Below are 14,103 nucleotides of genomic sequence, written 5' to 3'. Positions count from 1 at the left end.
TTACCTGTGAGAATTGTCTTTATGTGGGTGGGTTTGTGTTTTTAAAGACTGGCTCTGGCTCTGTTGCAGTTCCTCAGCCTCCAGAGAGTCTGGAACTATAGGCATGCTCTACCATACCTGGCTTCTTAGGGTGGACCATGAATTGAATGGGGGCCTCCCATGTGGCCCCAGTTTTGTCCAGTCTTGTCCAGTGCTATTCTGTTGCTTTTGGCGCCACAGCTGGGCCTGAAATAGAAATTTATAGGTAGCACTGTATAAAAAAAGCACAGACATCTGCAGTTTCTATTTTCCAGCAGCACTGACTACTGAGCAGAAAAGGAATACATACCTGGAGGAATATTTGCATGCACTGATGCATGTTTATCTGCACACTGGCTCTTGCATGGCTATACAGCTGCAACTGCACTGTGGCATAAGAGAGGTGTTCAGCTTCGACATCGTGTCTCATCTCTCTCCTCTCCGTTGCGTTTTTGGCCATATAAATTCCTTTGTTTCATGGTTTGATCTAATCCTAATTTCTTGCATAAAGGGTGGTGACTGTGGCTCTTTATTGAAGAACAACTATATGTGGGTAATATTCATTTCTCTTAGAAAAAGTAATCTCTGTTGGATTACTGTGTGCATTATACTCTAGTATGTGGTGGTTTCATAGCAAAAAACACTTTTAAAAGACCAAAATAAAAATTGTGCAAATGACACAGAGATAGATGTTATTTTAAACTCGTGATTCATTATCCAGCTCTGTCAATGAAGGCATACACAGCGGTGTGATTCCAACACAGCACAGGAAGACAAGCAGTATGAAATTTCAGACTTCAGTTTTTCTCCACTAGGCATACCTAGTATTTACCTAGAAAACATGCACTGAATTTTAATGACTCTTTTTTCCTTGTCACTTACACAGAAGACTTCCTATAATTCTTGTCATTTCATTTGAGGTAAAGTTAGATGTAATGAAAGATAGGATATCTTTATTTTCTCAACTGCCTATGTTCAGCTATAAAGAATAGTTGAAATAATAGTGGGACGAACACCTGCATTGGCCTAAATTCAACAATTGTTTACATTTTGCCACATTCAAGCACTCACATTATCTCTCTCCTTGTTTTGCTCGCTCTCTCACTCCCTGTCTCCTGTTCTCCTTCACTCTCCCGTTCTCTTCCTCTGTCTCTCTCATTCTCTCCCTCCCTGCTTACTGTATCTCTCTTCCTCTTGTATGTATAAAATACACACACACATGCAGTCTTCTGCTGAACCATTTAAAGGTTAGTCACGAACATTGGGATCTTGTGAATACTCAGAGTAAGAAAATTCTCCTGAATGACTTAAAAACCTGTACCATATTTAGTAAATGTACCATAATTCCATAAAATAACCATCCATATTTAAATCCCCCTAAATGACTCTAACTACATTTTCTAGCTGTTTTTATATTTTCCTGATCCAAGTTTCAATCAAGGGTCATGCATTGTGTGGATAGATTTTTTTCCTCATGATATTCATTGGGAGAACAAAAATAATTTTACGACGATAAACTCTAAGTGAGGTGATATTTTGTTCTCAGATTTTGAACCAATGATATATTTGTCTCTTGATTTTTCTACTGTGTGACCTTTGACAAAATACCCAAATTTCACTATTTTCCTTAACATCTTTAGACTGAGCACAAAATTACCCAGCAGAAGGGTGACGCATATGGAGCCGATCACAGAACAGTGGCTTAATAGAGTTAGTCGTGTGACCTGCCAGAAGTTGACCTCATTTCAGAATTCCATTGGAGCACGATACATCCAATTCCACATAGAATTTAAAAAACATGCTAGCATTCATGGTAGTTCTCATTTTGACTTTGGCTCAAATAATCAAGTATAATGATTTTGTACTTTTCCCATAACTATTTCTACTGCCACTAATACAAGAACAAAAAGAGAGAAACTGTTAAATGTACTGCTGAACTTGCATTTATCTTATAATTAATTTTGCTACAATCTGGGTTCCACTCTCCTAGAGATATTGTATAAGGACCCATGCCACCTTCCACTTTCCTAATCTTCTCATTTGCCTTTGCACCCCACTTCTACATGCCTGCCTTCTAGCGTGGTGCACATTAGTGCAAAAGTTTGACTTCTCCCTGTGAGAGTGCCATTTTATCTTTTAAGTCCATGATCACATCGCAATACCTTCATGAGTGCTGCTCCTTTTGCAGCCATGGGTGTGGTATGCTTTTGCCTTTCTGTGAACTTACATAGCACTTGACTTTTATTTCTCGTAGAACTACATCACGCATTCTCCTTGTTATAGCCACAGACTTTATTGTGCAGTTTCCTGCTCTTATCTTCCATGCTGCCAGGAATGAAGTCACTGAGCACCTGCTCTGAGCTGCTCTGTACTGGGAGCTTTGTATGAATCTTCTTCTTTAATTCTGGCAACAATTCTGTGTGACAGGTGTTCTCACACCCATTTTGTAGCTTAAGAAGCAGCGGAATGAAGGGGTTTAAGGAAGATCGTATAGCTACTCCATGGCTTGAACAAGTAGAGCTCAAATCTCTCTGATGTGACCAAACATCACAGTTATTCTGCTATAACAATGTGTCTGGCCCAGGATCTTACTGATAACTGGTGCTCAGAAAAATAAGTAGAATTAACTGACAGATGAATTTTCTTTTGATTTCTTCCCCTGATTTCCTTACTCTGACCTGTGACCAATAAAGCAACTCATTCTCTAGATCTCAAGAGAGACAGCAAAATAGACAGGCCTGTCAGGCATCGCAGTATTGTTTTCTTCACCAAGATCATGACTTATTTTAAGGCACTGACAATAAGAAATGCAATGCTCTTTCTGCTTGCTCTATAGGGTAGCCTTCTGGCAGCCAAGCAATGCTTTGTTTGACAAAGGCAGTCATGAATCCTGACTTCTAATTCTCTGAACTAGTGATTGAACCAAGCTTTCAATAGCACCATCTATATTATTTGTAATTCCTTTGTAAATGGCTATAAACTTTAATAAATATTATCTCTTTTGAACCTATGAAGTGAAAAAGTCACCATAGCTAATTAGTCTACTTTGTCAGTTGATTGTGTGTGCGCTCACTCAAAGTTTGTGATTGCCATTGCAACATCCTGATTGCTTTATGCTCTGTATGTCTTATAGGAGGAAATTAATAACTTGAACTCTTGTAGCGAGACAATAGCACTGAAAACACTTCAAAATCTCTTTTTAAATGTTTCCTTCTCCTCAATGCCCAGAACGGTACTTTAGTCATTTCTTGTTATTTCTTTTCTTGTTTTCATTTGCCAAAGATCTACCTTCCCACTCCTCCAGATTACCATGCAGACTCTCAAACACCTTGACTACCTTCTACTTGAACCTATGCCTACATTCAGCGTCCTACTATCTTTCGAGAGGACCGTTTATGTCCACCTCCTCACCTCTATTCTCTCCCTGGACCATTGGATTTTGATAATGGCTCCAACACCCATTGAAATTTTTCAGTGCCTGTCTAATTTCCAGATCCAATGATCTCTACTCATACTCTATCTTGTTTGTTCCACAGCATTTGAAATTTTGGATCTCTCCCAGTTCTTCTCTTTGGTTCTGGAACACAGATGTTTAGTGTTTCTCTTTGATTATTCTTATTTTATTATTATTATTATTTTTACACGTTCTTACACTGGTTCCTTTTCTTTTTCCTACCCTCAGAATAGATGTTCATATTTTCCAAGGTTTCATTCTGTTGGGTCATCAGGAAAGTCATGACACATATTTGCATAGAAAAACATACAAAAATACATCATGACTTTTCAGACAACCCAATAGAATTTATTATAAATTGATACTTTTTTTCCTTGAGAACTCTCATACTCATTAATTCAGTTAGCACCAAATATGTATGCATGTGTGTGTGTGTAGATCAAACTCTTCACATGTTTAATTGACCATTTGTTGACCATTCATTTGTTAATCAAGAAGACTTTGGTCACTGATGTATCAGTTAGATACTAGATAAGTAGAGGTGGTTTTGCTTTTTTACAGATTTTAGTGGGTGAAGGTAGTAAGGAAGACAGACATAACTAATCCTACAAAGAAATGTACAAGAAATATCTTCTAATGATAAATATTATAAACAAACTCTAACAGAATTATATGGTAGAGAATAACTGGGACCATTTTGATTGTTAGTAGAAAATGGCAAGTTTAAAAAAACAAAAAATGATAAGTGCCGGCAGGGATGTGGTGAAAGGGAACACTCCTGCATTGTGGGTGGGAATTTAAATTGGTCCAGCCACTGTGGAGAACAATATGGACGAATGGATGGAAAAAGTGTGACACATATACTCCATGGAATATTATCCAGCCATAAAAAAAAAACAAGGCCCTGGAATTTGTTAGAAAGTGTGATGAATATTGAAGATTTATTGCTGAGTGAAGCAAGTCAGGCTATGAAAGAGAGACATTGCATGTATCCACTTAACATTTACCAACTGTCTGCACTCTATGGTAGAGACTGAAAGACTGGAGGACATAAAAGCATTATAAATTGTTGTGGACGCTAGAGATAAAGTTGAAGGAGAGTGTGGGAGGGGAAGAGTGCAGGAAAGGAAACTAGGGGAAAAAAATGGAGAGGTAAGATATTTGTGGGACACAGATATGTCTTGTTATCTGTTGAAGAGGATGTGTATACTATTCTCAACTGGACCGAGATGTATATCATGCTGGGTAAAAATTTCTTTACAATTTAAATGATGTATAGAGATTAAATGTGTAAATAATAATAATAAATTAAAAAAAGAAAGAGCCTCTTTGAGAAAATTTAAGGATTTTAAAATTAGGCTTGAATTGTAAGAAGGACCTAGTCAGGCAAAGATTGAAGGGAAGACTGTCCCAGTTTTAAGGAAGACTTAGTGCATAACTCTTGAGGCAGAAATGACTTGGTGTATTTAAGGAACAGAGCATAAGGCCTCTATGGCTGCAGCATAGTGAGCTGGAATCTTGTGCCAGCTCAGGGGTGATATTACAGGGGTAGAGCAAGTGAACAAAGTATGGTATTGTAGTGTTTTATGGGAATTTGACATCACCATAATATTTTTATTGTAGTTTGTAAAAATATGAGTCTATAGTGAATTGGGAAAAAAACAACCCTATCTCTTTATCACAATTATTTTGAGAAGCGTTCTAACTGATGCTTATATCTAGACAAAAGGGCTTCTAAAATATGCAAAGGCATGGTCTCAGATCAGCTTGATGTACTCATATATGAGTCATTAAGTCTAGAGACAGAAGGGCTCATCATGAAAAGGACTGTGAGTATGGCTTTTGGCACATGGAGTTGACTAGAATCAAATACATAGAAAATCCTCACAAAGTATTTTTGTTTGTTTGCCTTTGTTTTTTTGTTTGCCTGCCTTTGTTTTTAATTGTCATTGGATAAGTGCACTTGTCTGAGAGAAAGAGAAAAAGTACTCTCTAATGGGTGTGGTCATGCTATAATCTTTTATTCTCTATCCCACCTGGGCATGTATGCACAGGTACCAGGCTAGAATTTGACTGTGGGATTGGCTATGTGGGATCTAGTTCTCAATTAATGGATCTTAAATACTGTGCTAAGGGGTTGCACACTCACAAACTTCTTCAGAGATTTACACGGGCAAATCATATCAATTATCTCTGAACTAAAAGAGACAGACTGTTGGAGATGTGTCCTCAACATTCTATAAGCAGGATATTCAGCTGCTCAAAAGTATATAGTCTCCAGGGACCAGCAGTTAGCGTAATGGCTATGTTGCTGAACTCCCATGTAGTTGACTGCGGTTCAAGTCCTGGACCTGGTGGCTTAAACTCATGCCGGGTGCATGTGTGTGCATGCCCAAGATCTCAAGAGGAGAATGGAGGAGAAGGGAATGCGGCGTGGCCATCCCTCTGGGGTGAGTGTGTGTGTGTGATTTCTCTTTCTGTCTCTCTGTCTCTTGGGCGAGCGCACGCACCCTGTAGCAAAAACCTCTGAAAAAAAAAAGTATATAATCTCCCGTGACTTTCCTGGAATTTTCCAAGGAGGTTATGAAAAATATAGACTTTTCAAAGGTCAGAATCAAGAGCAAAGATAAACAATGGAGTAAGGAACTATTCCCAGGTACAGAAAAGAGCTAAATTAAAGACTATTGTCAATTTTCAAGATAAGTAGATGTGACATTTGCTGAATGGGATTTCAGAATTTCTATTGTTTAGTGACTGCTAGGTACTTTTTACTCTCTCTCTTTTAAAATGAAGGCATTTATATAGTTTATGTGGTTCCTCTATTGTATTTGGGCTGTGTGGAAAGAAAACTTGTCTTCATAATTCATGGATTTCCAAAGCAAAAGAAACTGCAACTCATCCTGAGTTGATAATGAAAATCTTGATTTTTGAGCCTAATGTTGTGATTTTGATGAAATGTTTGGGGGTCTTGGGTGTGGAGGTATGTGTTTAGTATGTGGGAAAAGCATAAGATACATGAAAAAGAGGTTGTACTGTAGTAGATAACTCTACAAGCACTCAAAGACACCCATTCCATTTCTACAACACTGTCATGAGAGAAGCATACTTCTCCACCTCTTTACTTCGGGACAGTTTTGGTCAGTGAAATGTTAGCTCATGTGACACACAAAAAAGGTTTTGAAATGAGGCCTTCTTCTGTTTCTGCTGTTTAATGAGAAGAACTTTCTTTGAATAGCTAGCTGTCGCCCCTTCATTTTGGACCCTTAAATAAATGTATTGTAGTTCTGACCAAAGTCCAAGTGACCCAAGGGAGGGAATAGGACTTCTCCTACTCACACTGAGATCTCTTTGCCAGTTTCATTATGTTGCAAAATTGATGATAATAAACCTCATAATATTTTTTTATGATCCCTTGTTGGGTGCATAACTTGTAAATACTTTCTCCCATTCTGAAGATGTAGACCCTTATCTTTCACCGTACTAAAAAAATAACAAAAAATGTATTGAAGACTTATATGTGTGATCCAAACCCATTAAAATACTAGATGAAAATTAGAGAAAATATTTCAGGACATTGGAGTAGAAAACATTTTAAATATAAGACCTCAAAAGCATGGGCAACAATAGCAAAAAGAGACAAATAGGATTCTATTACTGTGGTTTTAACTTGAATTTCCCTAATGACTAATTTGTTGACCATTTTTATGAACTTATTTGTTATTCACATTTTTTTTGGATGAAATGTTCAAGTTTTTTAACCATTTAAAAATTGGATTTTTATAATCTTTCTATTGAGTTTGGAGAGTTCTTTATTCTTGATATAAGTCTTTCAATAGGTATATTATTTCCAAACAAATTTTTCCTGTATCTAGCTTTTCCTTTTATTCTCTTTTAAAATCTCAGCTTAGTTAATGATCAGCTAATGATTTAACCACGATTTTCTTAGATTTCTAGAACTGATAGCCATCAGGGCCAGGACTTCAACTTCAGTCAGCCACATGGGAGTCCAGTGCTTTAAGCACCATGCCGCCTACTAGCCCCTGTCAGAACTTTTCAGGGTCCCCTGATGCTTATATCTAGACAAAAGGACTTCTAAAATATGCAAAGGCATGGTCTCACATCAGCTTGATGTACTCAAAATATGAGTCATTAGGGCTGCAATAGCAAAATATCACAGATGTGTGGGTTAAATCACAACATTTTATTTTTTCATAGTTCTGGAGGCTAGAAGTTCAAGATCAAGGTGTTGGCAGAGTTGGCTTCTCCTAAGGGTTCTCTTTAGGGCTTGTAGATGGCTACCTTTTCACTAGGTTCTCAGTTAGCATTTTTCTCTGGGTGCACACATCCCTGATCTCTGTTCCTTATAAGGACACTAGTCTTATTTGATTAGGATCATACCATTATTTAAACTCAACTACCTGTATGAAGAATCTATCTGCAAATATAGTCACTCTTAAGGTATGAACTTCAATATAAGAATTTTTGGGAAATACTATTCAATTTATTGCACCTTCTTTGGATATATCATTCCCCAGCTTTTCGTTTTAAACTTTTTGGTCTTCATATTGTTTGCCCTAACTGTAATCCACTATGTCAGGCCTCCAAGATGTCAAACAATTCTACTGATTTTTTTTGACAAACACCCAGGAGGAAAGGCTGTTTGCAGTAGGTGATCTCTAAGTTAGGTCAAATAAATATAAGCTTTGTGAGTGAGGTCTTCCAGAGAATCACCAGACAGGTAAAATAATGACAATTCTCTGGAAATTCAGAGACGCTCCATATCCATTCTGTCCCCTCAAGTAACTTTGTGATTGTGGGCTGTTAGTTTTCAAGGCTGCTGCGGAACTAGGGAGATGTGGAGGGAAATAGTTAAAAATGCCACAGAACTCATTTTTCTTACTGATATTTGTCTGTTCCTCTGTTGTTGTTTTAATTTGCTGGAGGGCACATGTACGCACTGAAAAGACAAAGAGAGAGAAAGAGAAGGAAAGTGAGAAATGACTCTCCCTAATGTAATTACCAATATGGAGGGTTGGGTTTAAGATGGTCTTTTGTTGTTTTCTATTTGTCTTGTGTGACCTTTGTTTCATTTTAGCTTTTTGACAGACTTCTTTTGGATTAAATGAATATATTCTGATTCCATTCTGTTTCCTTTGCCAACTAACTAGCTGTTGTTCTTTGTTTTGCTATTTTAGTAGTTGCTTTAGAGTTTATAGTATACATCTTTTGCTTGTTACAACCTGTGAGTGATATTATGTCACTTCACATATAGTATAAGCACCTTGCCATAGTATCCTTCCGTTCTCCCTTCCCAATCTTTGTGCTATAGTTGTCATATATTTTACTTTGGCAAATGTATAAACCCTATCATACACTTTTTTTTTTTGTAAATAGTCAATTATCTTTTAAAAGAGATTTGAGTAAAAGGAATAAAATCTTATGTATATTTCCATGTATTTGCTATTTGTGCTGCTCTTCATTACTTTACATAAATCTACATTTCTATTAGGCATCATTTTCCTTCTTCTCTAAAGGACTTTAGTTTTGCTTGTAATGTGGGTTGTTGGTGATGCATTCTTTCAGTCTTTTTTTTTTTTTTCTTAAGAAAGATTTTTGCTATAGGGTGCACATGCTGGACAGAGAAACAGAAAGCAAGAAATCACCTCCCCAGGGGGACAACTGCAATCCTTTCTCCTTCCTTCTCCTCTCAGGATTATGAGGATATATGCACACATGCTTGGTGTGGATTTTAAGCCACCAGGTCCAGGACTCGGTCCATGGTTGATTACATGGGAGTTCAGTGATGTAACCATTACACCATCTGCTGGTCCCTCTTTCAATCTTAAAATATCTGAAGAGGTCTTATTTTACCATAAGTTTTGAAGATCGATTAAGTACATGAGTTTGAACTGGTAAAATGGAATTTTATGACTTTTGACTAAAACATTACTGATCTTCTATGTTTTTTTTTTTTTTTTCCAGAGTTAAGGATTTTTGTCTTCTCTTGAGTTGTGGACAGGTCCATGTACCCACTATTTGAACAGAATCCTAACCTGTTTCCTGGCTTTAAGTCTTGAGCAAATTTCTCTTAACCTTTTTTGATTTTGATTTATTAAAGCTAAAACTGCCCTTCTTGAAATAAAAAAATATATTTTAAAAAATGCCTATTTTATGACCACAGTAAGCTATATAGACTCAACTAGGTGCTACTTTATAGTATATTCATTCTACTCACAGGGTTTCATGCCTAAAGTCAACATGTGTTTACAGATATGTATATATCAGCTGAACTTGCTGTTGAAAGTATTTAGATTAATTAGGGTATTTTGTGAATCAACAAAATGTGAGAAAAAGTAAAAAAAATTAAAAATGAGATTTTCACCAGCTATACAATTAAAAATTAACATTTTTTCCTTTTAAGTACCTTAAAGATGTTGTTCCACTATCTTCTTGCTAGGTTTGTTTCTGGCAAAAAATCTACTGTCATTCTGGGGGCAACTAGATGGCAGCTGGATCCCATACAACCAACTGAACAGTTCTAGTCCTGGGTTCCATGGCTTGAGAGAGAGAGTAACAGATGTATGTACATGCATGCCAGAAATCTTGTGAAGAGAATAGAGAAGGGATTATAGCATGGTCACCTCCCCCCCCCCCCATTAGCATTTTCACTTTCTCTCTCTTCAATGAGCATACATACCCATAACAGATTAAGAAACAAAACAAAACAATAAAGTACTGTTATTTGTATTCTCTTTCCTTGTATGTAATGTGTCCTTTCTCTTGATTGCTTTATATGATTTTTTTCTTTATTGCTTGTTTTGAGCAATTTGACTATGATACGCTTTGTAGTAGTTTTCCTTGTAGGCTATTTTCTGATTAAAAGCAAAGTATTTATTATTATGGCAAAGAGAAAGAGCTCTGGAGCTAAATATCTTGGATTGAACTCAAATCCTGGCTCCATATGCATAAACTAAATTCTAGTTAATCTACCCATTCTCATCCTCATTTCTTTATCTGAGATAGAATATTCTTCAATACCACTAAGATTTTAGGAGATGAAATGAGATGATGAAGTATAAGAGCCTGGCACAAAGTAAGTAACCACGTAGGTAAACTAGCCACAAGCTTGTTCCAAATGCTCTTGGTACTAGTACTTTGTAATAGCTGGTGGTAGCACTAATGAAGATTCTTCCACAGAGGCATAATGTGAGCTGTGTGTGTGTGTGTGTATGTGTGTGTGCCTGTGTGTGTGCGTTAATTGCTTAGGGCATGTGTATGTGAGAGAGAGAGGCCTAATGGGGCATGGTCACTTCGCAATCTCATTTCCTCCATTTCACCATACCATCATGATTTGGGGCAAACATGTACATATGCCTGGCATGTTTTCCAAGCCACTGAGCCAGGCCTTGAACTGTGGTGGTCAGTCACGTGGAATGTGGCTCTTAATGCACAAGGTTTAATTCACTGCACTATGAAGGCAGTCCAATGTAAGTTTTTGAAAATACCTGTGGTAGATCTGTTCTAGGGACCTGGAACTAACTCATAGAAAAGTTTTGTTGTTGCTGCTATTCTCTACTGAAATATGTGGTGCAAAATCAGTGGAAAAGTTTATAGAAATTTCTGTTTGTTATTTTCACTTCATTTTTTATTACCAAATATCAATTATAATAGAATTTCATTAATGGGGCTACTCTTCTTTTTTCTTTCTTTTCTCTTTTCTTTTTTTTTTTTAAAGTGAAAAATATATGACAAATAAAAAATTAGCTTAAAATGATTGGGATGAATAGGAATGTCATCATGCATACTTGAATCCTAATGAATATATATATATAATTAAGCCAATTCATGAAATAATAATCTGCTACACAACAGAATTTAGTATTTCATAATGAACATGTTTTATATTTTTCCACATTTTTTCCATCTGTCAAATGTTTCCTCCCTTGTACCTTATACCCCACCCTCTGCCACCCACTCTCTACCATCTGCTCGCCCTCTTCATAGTCACTTGCATTTATACCCATCCTTTCCACCATCACATTTTCAAGTCTCTCAGTTTCTCCCATAGCTATACTCGGTACAAATTGAGTGGGGATATATAATATGTATCTTTCAAAGTCTGGCTCACTTTATTTTACACTAAGTCTTCTGTGATCATTTTGAGTCAAACAATAGACTCTCATTGTTTCTTGTAGCAGTGTAATATTTCATAGTATCTATGGGCCACAGTTTTTCAACCCAGTCATCAGTTTTTGAACATTTAGGTCGGTTCCATGTTTTAGCAATTGTAAATAATGCTGTAATAAACATAGATATGCAGACGTCTTTCCAGCTTAGTGTTTTCCTATACTTTGGGTAAATACTAAGAAGTGGGATTACTGGGTCATATGGAAGTTCTATTTGTAGATTTTTGAGAAACCTCCATATTGTTTTCCACAAAAGTTAGACTAATTTACGTACCCACTAATAGTGTAAGAGAGTTCCCCTTTCACCACAGCCTTGCCGACACTTTTTCTTCATTTTTTTGATTCTAGTCATTCTGAGGCTAAATATCCCATTGTAGTTTTAATTTAAATTTCCTTTATGACAAGAGACTTTGAATATTTTTTCATATGCATCTTGGTCATTCATAAGTCTTCTTTGGAGAGTGGTCTATTCAATTCATTTGCCCTTTTTTAAATTGGATTATTTATTTCTTTATGAGAGAACTGCTCGAGTTCTCTATATATTGTGGATATCAATATCTTGTGCTCAGACAAGAGGAATAATTTGCAAATATTTTCTCCCATTCTGAGAGTTGTCTTTTCACTGTAGTTATAGTCTCTTTTTCTGTGAGAAAGCTTTTTAGCTTGTTGTAATCCCACTTATCTATTTTAGGGATCATTGCCTGTGCTTTAGGGGTCTTATTTAAGAAATCTTTGTCTACTCTGACGTCTTCAAAATTTTCTTAAGACATTCTTTACCCAGAGTTACAGTAGTTTCCTGCTTCACTAGTGCTTGAATGAAACTGGCGCTTATACACCCTCCAAGCTGGCCACCCAGAGCTAGTTCTCTGCCACTTCCATGCAGTGCCCTCTGACTGCTCTAAGGCCCCCGCTGCTGCTTCAGCACCACACAGCCACCTGCCATGATGATAGATTCCCCCTCGCAGGTGCACCAGAACTACCACCAGGACTCAGAGGCTGCCATCAACTACCAGATCAACCTGTAGCTCTATGCCTCCCACATCTACCTGTCATGTCTTACTATAATACTTTGACCATGATGATATGACTTTGATGAAATTTGGCAAATACTTTCTCCATTAAGCTCGTGAGGAGAGGGAACATGCTGAGAAACTGATGAAGCTGCAAAATCAACAAGGTGGCCACATATTCCTTAAGGATATCAAGAAATTATCATAGTCTGATGACTGGGAAAGTGGGCTAACTACAATGCAGTGTGCATTACACTTGGAAAAAAAATGTGAAGTCATCATTACTGGAACTGCACAAACTGGCCACTGAAAACAACAACCCCTATTTGTGTTACTTTATTGAGCCACACTACCTGAATGAGCAGATGAAATCCATCAAAGAATTGGGTGACTATGTAACTAACTTGTGCAAGATGGGAGCCCTGGAATCTGGCATGGCAGAGTATCTCTGTGACAAGCACATTCTGGGAGACAGTGATAATGAGAGATAAGCCTAAGGCTAACTTCCCCAGAGCCACGGGGTGACTTCCCTGCTCACTAAGGCAAGTACATGCATATTGTGGGTTCTTTCACATTTCCTATAAGTTGTACCAAGACATCCACTTAAGTTCTTTAATTTGTACTACTCATTTGAATAAGAAATTTGGTAGTCCCCCCAACGTTTCTCCTACATTTTCTATTTATAGTTTTGTAGTTAGAGGCTTTATATTTAAAAATTTGATCCATTTTGAGTTAATTCTAGCTAGTGGTGAGAGATAGAGGTCTAGTTTCATTTTTCTGCAGATGGATATCCAGTTCTTCCAACATCATTTGCTAAAAAGACCCTTTTCACCACTGCATTGTCTTATACACTTTATCAAAGATCAGTTGACTAGGTACCAGCAGTTAGCATAATGGCTATGTCGTTGGACTCCCATATAGTCGACCATGGTTCGAGTCCCAGACCTGGTGGCTTAAAAATCATGCCAGGTGCGTGTGTATGCATGCCCAAGATCCCGAGAGGAGAATGGAGGAGAAGGGATTGCGGTGTGGCCATCCCCCCTGGGGAATGATTTCTCACTTTCTGTCTCTCTCTGTCTTTCTGGCGAGCGCACGTGCCCTATAGCGAAAACCTCTCTAAAAAAAAAAAAAAAAGATTAGTTGACAATGTGATTTCTGGATTCTTTATTCTGTTCCTCTGGTCTATGTTTCTATTTTTGTGCCAACATCATGCTGTTTTATCACTGCTTTGTTTTTATTATTTATTATTTCTATTATTTCAAGTTCTTTTATATATTCAGTCACGTTATTTAGCTTGCAAAGTGAGTATTCCAACATGTGTACATTTCTCCCCAGTCCAGTTAATAATACTATAAAGTTATCTTCAACAGATAATACCCCACTTCTTTGTCCCATTAATGCTTTGCCTCTCTATTTTTCTTCTAAATGTCTTTCC

At 37.1% G+C, this 14,103-nt stretch overlaps 1 pseudogene; it reads left to right on the top strand.

Moving 5' to 3' along the window:
* Window positions 1–12,599: 12,599 nt before the first annotated feature.
* Window positions 12,600–13,159, top strand: LOC102474647 (ferritin heavy chain-like; annotated as a pseudogene).
* Window positions 13,160–14,103: the final 944 nt, after the last annotated feature.

This window comes from Tupaia chinensis, unplaced genomic scaffold (assembly GCF_000334495.1).
Source record: "Tupaia chinensis unplaced genomic scaffold, TupChi_1.0 Scaffold000244_1, whole genome shotgun sequence".
NCBI classification, from domain to species: Eukaryota; Metazoa; Chordata; class Mammalia; order Scandentia; family Tupaiidae; genus Tupaia; species Tupaia belangeri.
This window is presented reverse-complemented; position numbering and strand designations above follow the sequence as displayed.